Source organism: Antennarius striatus, chromosome 11 (genome assembly GCF_040054535.1).
Source record: "Antennarius striatus isolate MH-2024 chromosome 11, ASM4005453v1, whole genome shotgun sequence".
Taxonomy (NCBI): Eukaryota; Metazoa; Chordata; class Actinopteri; order Lophiiformes; family Antennariidae; genus Antennarius; species Antennarius striatus.
In genome coordinates, this window is record NC_090786.1 from 2915147 (window position 1) to 2926390 (window position 11244).

Here is an 11244-nt window from a genome sequence, read left to right on the forward strand (position 1 = left end):
GTGGGGGGACCAACATCACCCACCCCAAAAACAACAGGGGTGAAACAGGGTGAGTAAGATATCCTCAGGTGACACCTTGGCACACTGTTGTGACCATCAACACAGAGGGACTTTATACACATTCAGATCCTGATGGCACCGGGCCTCCGCTTCACTTTGTACCCTAAACATAACAATTATGGAGGTAGTGGAAAAAAGCAAACAGGACGGTTTGTTTCTCCTCCGCCTGAGCGAAGACATGTTTATGAGGACCGGCGGGTCGACTCTCCCTCCTTCGAGGGGCCAGTTCAGGGGTGAGGATCTGGGCTTTCCCAGGGTTACCCAGACAGCGCACAGCGTCGGACAAAAGCGCTGCTAGCCTGAAGGCTAAAACTAGGCCAGAGCGAGTGTCACATGGGCCGACCGGGGCCGGGTTTGCACATCAGTTGATTCTGGACGACTTAGTGACAACACGGTTGTCTCTAATGACACCAACACCGACCAAAAACCTTCAAACCAGATCTGGTTGATTTTCAGCTGTCTGTCGGTGACATATTTTCGAGAAAACATCTCCTTTACTGCAGGACGGAGAATCTGCACACATTAGAGGGAAGACGTTCCCATCTGAGCCCCATGAAAAGGACACCGGCATCCAGCCGAGGTCTCAGCAGTCAGCCGCTTGGAGGCTGATGTAGCCCCTGCAAGGGGAGATAAGGTTCTGTCAGGCCGTCCTCATTGTTGTCCAGCTTATCTTTTACTTTTGTTGGGGTCCGGTGGGTGACACCAGTGGGAGGGATTCACCTGTAACGGTTTGTGTTGAAGAAAAGATGCAAAGACTGCTGTGTAGAGCTAAGCTGCAAGACAGCTATATGTCATCACAGATGTGAGGTAGAAAACAAATTTAAACGCTTTTACTGAGATATTTATTCAACTATGAAGCAGTAAGATTTTTTTCCATGGTAATAACTACTAAATATCCCTGTATTTAGAGAGTAAAACATTCACAGAGAACCCATTGATTTTAAGTTTAAAAATGATGAAAACAATGTTTTCATCGCATTTTTTTTTTTTTTTACATTTTGTAGTCGATGACGTCACATATTCCATCCCTCGTTCGTGGAGTTCGTCAGTGGACAGTCCTTATATTTTAAGCACCGCGTTGAGGCTCCATTAAGTGACATAACATTAGACAAAACACGACCGGAAATTAAACTATATCCTTCACAATAAAGGAACACATTTTTACAATTTAAAAGTATTTATTTTTACATTCACTAAAACTATATTCCTTTTGACTATTATGTATATTAATTAATGACTGATTAAGCATATTTCTCTCCTTAATGTTCGATTTATTTTACGCATATAACGAACATTTTATTTCGAAAGGACCAACCGGAAACCGATTTTGTTGTAGTTAGTATTCTACGTGAACTTGACCCCGGTCAGTGAAAAGAGGGCCGGACACCGTCTGGATTTGTGACTACAAAATCCTCCGCCAGGTTCACAGCCGGTAGTTTGAACCGGGACGGAGGAAAGTCGGCTTCCGAGGAAAAACGGAAAAAGTAGAAGGAATGAGAAGCTTTCGATTTCCTGAGCTTTTTAAAAAAAAAGAAAAATTTTAAAAAAAGTGTTTGTCAGCATCAAGTTAAGCTGGTTTGGAGTCGCGGAGGACGACACTGACTTTATTTCCTGCCTGCAAACATTTATGTTAATGTCCGTCAAAGTTCACAAGGAATAGACCCTGTTGTTGTTGTTTTTTGTTGTTGTTCTTTGTTTTTGTTTTTTTTTATATCATCGTGAAATACCCGACGGGCAGTGAACGTCTCCGCTGTCAACAACTGCTGTCTGAGGGACGCGCTCATGGTGAGTTCACGGTCCGTCCGGTCCGGTGTGGTTCCGCACGGAACCACTAACAAATTATATAATAATGTTTATGTTACCGCGGCTTTTAACGGATTTTTGTACTTTACAAAGTTATCAAGATATTTAAAAGACAAAAAGGTGATTAATTAGACAGATACATAGATTTAGTGATGTGATTTTAAGAAGAAACTAAAATGTAAAAGAAAATAGATTTTTTATAATTTTTTTCCAGACTTGGTGAGAGGATTTAACTTGACTCCATTAGAGGGAATTCCGTTAATTTCCTTTAATTACCAACAATCCACATCAGTTCAGTTGAGTTATAAACTCAGAGCTGCATATTCATAATTTGCCGGATAAAGTACTACTTAATAAAAAGTATTCAGATCCAGGTTTTAATTTGTAAAAGTTCTGGATTATCTGTTTTTATCTAAATCCACACTTAAATTTAAATCAGTCTATTCCTGGCCACGACGCATCCTCCCGCCATGTCTCAGGGTCGTCCCTCCAGTTGGCCTGTGTACAAACCAACAACCCAGTGACGACCGGTGAACACATGAGGTACTCGGCTGAGGTGATGGCGATCAGACGTGTGTGATGTATGGTGTGGATCCAAAGTGAAATCTGTTACTTTATTCTAACAGGGGTTTGAGTTTGGATCCGGCCCGGTTGGAGGGACGCGCTCCACTTCCTGTTTTCTAGTATTGATGGTTTATCAGAGCTGAGGTGGGCATGGACCCCTACTGACGGGGTCGCGTTTGAAAAGTGATAAAAAATACATCTGAACAGCAACTACAAAAGTAATCAGATTACTTTGAGCCAAAGCTAAGCGGTGGATTTAAACAGGAGGTTTTTCATCTTCGTTAATTAGTCATTCATTTTCTTTAACTGCTCATCCTGTGAGGGAGGGGTCTTGAGCGCAGGAGAGGCGGAGCCTATCCTAGCTGATTTTGTGCACAAGTTATAAGTTCATCACAAAGATGACAAATCACACCCATGTTCACGCCGACAGTTACTAAGAGTCTTGAATGCACCCCCTGGTTTCTGGATGGGGTAGGAAGCTGGAGAACCTGGGAGGAACCCAAGCAGACACGGGGAGAACATAGACCTCGTGTAGATCTACACGTTAAAAAGACCCCGTGTTACGTGTTTGATCTGTTTCACCATCAGACGGCTGGACAGCCCACGTATAAACGTCCATTTCTGGTGGAGAACCGGTCTTCTGCGGTGGGTTGGGTATGGAAGTGACCCCCTCTGCCCCGCCCGTCCATCTGACTCCCCCGTCCCTTGGGAACGGACGGTTTAGTTCCCAGGCTGACGGGGGGGAAAGTCCCGGTCGTTAGAGTCCCTCCAGCAGGACGTTAACGGTCTCCAACTCATTCGACTCAAACGTTTTAAGACATCGTAGAAACCTGGAATCATACCAGTGTTGCGTTTCATTTGTTCACCTGTTGCTCTGAGTTCCAGGACGGGGTTAGAGAGAGGAATGACGTCGGGAAGCACGGATAAACGTGACGGGAATAAAACTTGACCACATGTTACCACATCTGCAAACATTTGTGCCCCAGTCACGTCAGATAGGTGGTTATTTACCCAACTGTCCCTTTGTTTAGAACCAAACTCATACTGGAGAAACTATTTCTCTCTCTATTATCTAAAAATAGGCAGAATTTCCTCAAAAAAGTTTTTTTTTAAAAAGATTCATCCATCATTCACTGAGAAATTTAAAATAATTCTTAGAAAACCCAAATTTTTGTAGAAACCCGGAAATCTACGATGCGGTTTTTATACAATCTTGCTGGCAAACCAACAACCAACCAATCAACAAACACGCAAATACGGACAACTTTTTTGGAATCCATTGTGTAGAACGGTGGAAATTGTTCATGATCTATACGTAGAGCTCAAAATGCTGCGAGTTTGAGCTCTTAGCATCGTCTCTGAAGCTAATAGCAGTTAGCGGCTAAATGGAGCTAATGGAAAAATCAACTGAAGATGACGGAAGACAAACGGAGAACGTTCCACGAGCTTCTTCCCAACAGGAAGTCAGTTTGTTGGATGCAGTTTACGTCCTCGTGTGTGTGTGTGTGTGTGTGTGTGTGTGTGTGTGTGTGTGTGTGTGTGTGTGTGTGTTGTTCCAGGCCTCTCTGCTCTTTGTGTTTGAGGAGGGGTCTCCGGCTTCACAGGGCTGACCTCAGGGTTGCCGTGGAGACAGCAGGAGTGACTTCCTGAACTCTCGGCCCATCCCGCAATACATTACAGGGCAGGGATGTGGAGCCCGACTTAAAACGAAGGCGAGGGAAAGCCGGGACATTTCTCATGTGATGAAATTATTCAAGTGAATTGAAGGAATAATAAATACTGGAAGAACGTAAGAAGTTGGAGATGTGGAATGCGGCGCCGTGGAGCTAACGTGGAGCCAAGGCCAAACAAAGAGAATACATACGACGTTCTCCGAGTCACATTAGCGTAATGAATGTTTTTGTTTCCTTTCGCACACAGTCATTAATATCCGCAGTTCAAAAGTTGAACTTGGGAAACCAGGAATCATCTGAAAGTTTCATCAGATGACTCCTCGTTTTGCTTTACTGTCGAGAGCTCAGTTACTGATTGTCATATTCCAAAAGATTAAGTTAAAAGCCACCGTAATGGAACATCATGGATAATTCAGACATTATCAGGGCGGACTGTTGGTGAAACCAACGGAAACCCTGGTGGGGTCCCGACATGCAAATCTGTCATCCAACCTGAGTATAGCAGCAAAGACCAACGGAACCATCTGGAAATGGGTTCCCTCAGGACAGCTGGAGCTCAGAGTCTCAAAGTTTGAACTGGTGTAACTAATGGTTGGAGGTCTGATCTCAATCTATTGTCCAACTTCAAATGTAGAGACGCCTGGCTGGTTCTTCCGCGTCTGGATGTGGTCTTAAAATGCAGTTGTCAGACCAGATGCTTTGTGCAAGATGAGATCACGATCAGCTAACGTGAAATAAGTAAAATCAGAATAAAATGACAACAAAATTAAACTTGGAATTCTTAATTTTGGTTGTTTTAAGTAAGATTTAGAAGTCCAAGACTCAAGGACAGACTTTGTCAAAACTAGATCACGATCAGCTAACTTGAAACAAGTGGAATCCAAATAAAATGACAACGAAATTAAACTTGAATTCATAATTCTCATTGTTTTTAAGACTTAGAAGTAAGAGACTCTAGGTCTTTGTCAAGACTAAGACCAAAGAAACCGTTGCCAAACTCCATAAGTCAGACCTGAGCGATTGCCCTCCTTGGCTTGTGTCCGAACAAACAGTGTTGTAATAAAGTTGAACTTTATGAACTTACGAACATAAAGAATTTTCACACCTACAGAAGAACAAAGTTGTCCGTTGCCATTGGGCAACAACGACCGGGAGTTTATGATCAACCTCTTCTGCATCGTTACTTAACATAGTTTCCTGCCAGACTCAGTCTTGGAGGAACATTAACCCACCGGTCCACCGTTCCTGTCCTTTAGGACTCAGCTGTTAATAATCAGAGTGTTAGTTTCACGGGCCACTGACTCTGTTAGCACTCAGGACCCTGATCGGAACATCCGTTGGTCCGTTAAACCGCTGACAGAGAGCGATATGCAAGGTCGACCTGCCGGAGAGCAAAGGAGGAAGGGAGGGCGCTGGAAGGAAGGGAAAGATTGGTCTTATCAGATAGAACTTGCGGCGAGGAACACTCGCCGATACACCAATGCAGGGTCTTCAGAAAAGAATAGTACTGACAGGGAAATCAAATTAAATCTGGAATCTACTCCTGAAAATATCACCTAAACCCAGAGGAGTGCCGGATCGACGTGACACTCCAGGAATCCAGGTACTAAATCCAGGTACTGACCGGAATTTCACTTCCGGTCATAGCAAGTACCAGGTGGAGGTCACTCTGATGTAGTTAGGGTGTATTTTTATGCAGAAGGTGACTATCAGATGTGTTGAGCTTTGGATCTGCAGGAATTCCTTGAAAAAAGGGTCTGTTTTGCATTTCTGAGATAAGGCAAAAGAAGAAGAAGATCCCCTGGAGCTGCTTCGCTCTAACTCAGGTGTCTTTTTAAGTCACATGGACGCCCCATGAGTTTCCTCTTCATTTTGAAAGAACATCTTACATAAGTGAGACTTGTAGATTCAAGAAAAGAGAAATTTGTTCCAGTTTTATCTGCTTCCAGAGACATTTTAGTTCTTCATAGAGCCGAAACAAAGAATCTTCCCCGCGCCGCCTTCTTTATTTACGCTCAACAAACCGAGAAGTGAAGTGGTTCTACCGGTCCGAACAAATGTATTCATCCTTATTACTAGCAAACGTTGATTAATTTTAATTCAGAGACATCAGAAGAGACAAATTACGTCCACAAACTTATTATACCTCAAACTGTTGGATGACAGAAGATAAGAGAAGCTGCAGGACTTCAAACGACCACATTTGGCACCTGACCAGGCTCCAGGTCATCTGAAGTGCCGACTTGTTGATACGCTGCACCTTCTGATGTGTTTAATCTGGCCAGATCATTGTGTCACCGTGTTTGCATTACGACTGAAGTTGTTCTCGACTAGATGAAAGAACGCTAGGCCACGGTGATGGTCGTCCTTTGAAGGTTTCCAGTGCCACGCTTTCAAACGTCAATGCATCACCGTTGACTTCAGGGTTACCTTGACGGCGTATTTACTAAGTGAGTTAGCCTAGTGCCGCCAAAAGAAAGATAAATAGTTTTGGTTATTTGCTTTCTTTTGAGCCGAAAGAATAATTTGTGTTGTTCGGGTTTTTGTTTTTTTTTGTTCAGGCCTAGCTTAATGGAGGAAAACCCAACCTAGCATAGCTTCGTTCGTTAGCTGCATCTTTTAAAGAATGCTGCTAGACACTGTCCTGTTGTGCATCCAAAAGCAGGACGTACATCAACACACGTGAGCTTTTGAGGTTCTTCTTAACACACGGTGTGTTATTAATAGGTAGAACCAAGCTAGTTTTGGCCGTGATGCTAAGCTAGGTTGTGATGGTGGTCATTTCTACTGCCCCTCGATTTTTGGTGGTTTTTGGTCAGTTATTCTGTTCCTTGCTTACCGGACATGTAGGAAATATTCATATTGGTGAATTGTTATTCTTTTTTTGGTGAACTTTAAACTTTCATAATCATTTCACTCCGACGCAAAACGCCACCTTGGTTTTGGCAGTGAGTTGCTGGGATTTTATCAAAAAATTGGACTGTATTGCGTGAAAGCCAAACGCCCTCGGTCACGAATGACCCGCTAGGATAAGATAAGACTTAATAAATAGCCTGATTTGGGCTTTTGTCGCTGACATTCACACCATACAGTAGAGACGCTCACTAATTAGTTCAACTCATTCTTTCTCTCTGGAAGACGTCGAACCTGCGGCTCGTGACTCACAAGTTGGCGTTAACTTTCTAAAAAAAAAGACCATTTATATGTTTTAACTGTAAATTATGTCACGCTCGAGATTTAGGTAATAAAACTCAGACTTGGACTTGACCTGTTTTTATTCCTCCTGCCTTCCTCCTCTCTCTCTCTCTCTCTTCACTCTGTGTGTTGCCAAGTGCTAAGAATCTGGGGAATGCAGGATTGCAATGTTCTGATAAAGTTTTCTTTGTTCCCCCAAGTGACCTGAGCGGGGAAGGAAGAGAATCAGGGAAAGTGTAACCGTGACTTCGCACCCATCCGGCGCTAAAGACGGCGGAGTGTGTCGGCGCGGACGCACTCCGAAAGACGTTTGGTTTAGAGCTTCAGTAACACTTCAGCCCTGTCCTGGCTAGCCATTAGCCGTATTTACATGTGACTGCCTGGAGTGAAGTGGATTCAGGCGGTGCGGGACCAGGAGGATTACTTCAAGGGCAGAGCGACGACTCCTGAGTTCAGTGTTTAACTCTCTTTGCACCGGAGTGAAGAGTCACAGACGCGTTAATGATAATCCACCAAAACGTTCCACGCCGTTAGCTTCCGCTAAAGTTTTACTAAAGCGGCGTTTCTTTCCAGAAGATGTTTCAAAGTAATATGTGTGGTTGTTATGTCATGGTTTTAGAATTCAAATATACGCGTGCGTGTGTGTGTGTACATTCATGTACATTCATTTTTGCAGCTAACCTGCAAATGCACAGGGCCCCCCCCCCTGGACCCTAGGGCCACCACTGATGGACCCCAACGTCTCAGCCATTGAAAGTCACATGAAATGTGGACGTTCCACAGTGGCAGGACCTTGTTAGCTTCGGGGGGGGGGGGGGTGAAGGGCGGTCGGTATGGGTGGGGGGGCATTCCTGTCTTTATCTCAGCACAGGACACACATGTGATCACATGCCCTCACACCCGTTCACTCCACGGCTCCGTCACACACTCCTTCACCTTCTTCTCACAAAGGCACATTCATGCTGGCGCTAACAAAGACATGCTAACGCTCACATGCTAACGCTCACATGCTAACGCTCATATGCCAATGCTCACATGAGCTCCACTGTGGCGGAGGACAAATAAAGGGTGCGAGAGGAGGATACAGGAAGCCAACGTTTGGGGCGGGGTCACAAAGGGCACCATGGGAGTCTTCCACATACATTTGCGTGAGAAGAAGTAATTACACTGTGTGTGTGTGTGTGTGTGTGTGTGTGTGTGTGTGTGTGTGTGTGTGTGTGTGTGTGTGTGTGTGTGTGTGTGTGTGTTTGTATGCTGAGCTGTGGAGCTTTGTATGATGGCTAAACAGACAGGGCGAGTTGAGTTTACATGGTAAACAAGTGTGTGTGTGTGTGTGTGTGTGTGTGTGTGTGTGTGTGTGTGTGTGTGTGTGTGTGTGTGTGTGTGTGTGTGTGTGTGTGTGTGTGTGTTTTGTGTACAAACCCACCCTTCAAAGACTTTTTCCTACTGAATCCAGCTACCGCCCACCACAACGCGCCACCCGTGACCCCCCAGCAGATTTCTCCCCATGTCGGCTAGTGGCTAATTAGGATGTACCTTTACAGTGTGTGTGTGTGTGTGTGTGTGTGTGTGTGTGTGTGTGTGTGTGTGTGTGTGTGTGTGTGTGTGTGTGTCTTGGGAGTTAAGGTTGTGGAATGTCACATGCCCTTCGAATGCTTACTCGACAACAAAGCGAGGGAAAGAAAACATGGAAACATTAACCATGCCGGTCGCTGCTGAGCGCTAGTCGCTAACGCTACAGCGTTTGGGAGCGCCGCTAGCGCGAGTTAGCATACCGATCAGTATGTCACCTAAAAACACTTTGATCAAAACTAAATATATAAGATAAACACCTCCAAGGACGTGACGTGTTCACCGGCGTCTGTTTGTCAGCACGATTCTGCAAAAAATTTTCGCTGAAATTTGGCGGGAAAATGCGTCTGGATCCAGAAAAAAACGCAACCTCATTTTCTTTAGCAAAACAAGCTAGCTGCCCTCATAAAGTATTAATTAAATATTTGAGGAAGGTTTTTATTTTGGGTATGTCTATAATTCCACTCACCTGAAGAACTTATTACACAGGAAATTAATCTGAATTCTGATAAATTATTGATGCATTTTTTTGTTTGAAATCTAAAAACGGACACATGTTGACTTTTTGTCTGTCTAAACGAGACGTTAACTCTTTTGCAGCTCGATCCTGGCCGTATGGCGGCGGCGTCCCCCCCACCAGGGCCGACTGGCAGTCGGGGGCTACTGTAAACATCCTTGACTGGAAGCTGGTGTTGGGTTCTGGGGCTTTCAGTCGGATGTTTGCAGCAGCCAACTGCTAGTGTCATCGCTGCGTCTCACCTGCTGCTGCGCCGTCACATGACGCGTCACATGGTTCACACGCCTGGAGTCCCGCCCTCCCTTTTAAATCCGTCCAATCTGCAGCGGAGGACGTTGTCAGCAAGCACGACCGCGGCAGCGGATGACCTTTCCGGACCTCGGCTGCAAAGTCACGTGACCCTTGAGAAAGAATTTTGTTGAAGTCGTTCCCAGGCATTCATTCATCCATCGCCACGGCAACGGTCCCAGTAAGCGCTGCTGGAGTAAACATATATGGGCTATGACTCAGAAGAAATCCATATCTGTCAGTGATGGTAGTCTCCATTCAGGCCGTTTGGCTCCCATTGGGACAGGAGGGGCGTCATCCTCCCCCAGGATGACATGGGAAGAGGAGGGAGGGAGGTAGGGAGGGTGGGAGGAAAGTAAGAAGGAAGGAAGGAAGGAAGGAAGGAAGGAAGGAAGGAAGGAAGGAAGGAAGGAAGGAAGGAAGGAAGGAAGGAAGGAAGGAAGGAAGGAAGGAAGGAAGGAAGGAAGGAAGGAAAGAAGGAAGGAAGGGAGGGTGGGAGGAAGGAAGGAAGGCAGGAAGGAAGGAAGGAAGGAAGGAAGGGTGGGAGGAAGGAAGGAAGGAAGGAAAGAACGAAGGAAGGAAGGAAGGAAGGAAGGAAGGAAAGAAGGAAGGAAGGAAGGGAGGGTGGGAGGAAGGAAGGCAGGAAGGAAGGAAGGAAGGAAGGAAGGAAGGAAGGAAGGAAGGAAGTGAAGGAAGGAAAAGGAAAGAAGGAATTTAGGAAGGGAGGAAGGAAGGAGGGAGGGAGGGAGGGAGGGAGGAAGGGAGGAAGGAAGGAAGGAGGGAGGGAGGGAGGAAGGGAGGAAGGAAGGAGGGAGGGAGGGAGAAAGGAAGGAAGAAAGGAAAGAAGGAAGGAAGTGAAGGAGGAAGTTAAGGAAGGAAGGAAGGAAGGAAGGAAGGAAGGAAGGAAGGAAGGAAGGAAGGAAGGAAAAGAAAGGAAAGAAGGAATTTAGGAAGGGAGGAAGGAAGAAGGGAGGGAGGGAGGGAGGGAGGGGGGAAGGCTGTGAGGAAGGAGATGTGTTTGCAGTTTTCTCTCAAACCCCCAAAACGGCTCTCGTCCTCCTGCTAGCTTGAACATCTAGCTATGGAGGGCGACCCCCCCCCACCCCCCTCTTTAAATTCAAAACTCAGGAAATGTGCATTACTTCTGCTCAGATAAACGGGCGTGGCGTTGGGTCACACGAGTCCGGTCTGCGTCGGGTCGACGTCCCCGTCTTTGCTGAGACTGGTTTGACAGAAACTAGTTCATCCATTCACGTCTGTAACACGAGAACGCTTCCTTCCTTCCTCCCTCTCTTCCTGCCCCCGTCTGCCTCCACAGCGTCGGGTCAGAGGCAGGAATTTCTGGTCGATATTCAAAAATCTGAGCAAATAAAGCTCTCGGCATAGCTCGGGGTCTCTAAATCAGGGGCCAAAACGAGGGTAGAAACACCCTCAGCTGGTCGGTAGTGTTTCTCTGGTCTCCTGAAGATGAGGGAATGATGAGACGTCTTCATCAGATTGACCTTATTTTGGTTCAGCCGCTTCAGTTTCAGGGTCACATCCCAGGAAGCATTGGGAATCTTGGGATGGGGG